The following is a 253-nucleotide window of genomic DNA, read 5'->3' as shown; positions in this document are numbered from 1 at the left end:
GCCAGGATGGCAGTCAGCTGCAGTCAGCTGCATTTGGGGTATAGGTATAGCTTTGGCTTCCCAAAACAGCAAAGATCTCAGGAGAAAACACACACACACACACACACACACACACACACACACACACACAGGCTACACAGAATCTGCATAGCTTATCCACCAGCTGGTCTCATCAACCAGCTTTAGGCAACAGGAACCCTAGTTCTCACCCTAAGGGAGCCATTGCATTTCCCGTTCTCCTGTGGAGTCTCAC

The sequence above is a fragment of the Arvicanthis niloticus genome, chromosome 7 (assembly GCF_011762505.2).
Source record: "Arvicanthis niloticus isolate mArvNil1 chromosome 7, mArvNil1.pat.X, whole genome shotgun sequence".
Taxonomy (NCBI): Eukaryota; Metazoa; Chordata; class Mammalia; order Rodentia; family Muridae; genus Arvicanthis; species Arvicanthis niloticus.
This window is presented reverse-complemented; position numbering follows the sequence as displayed.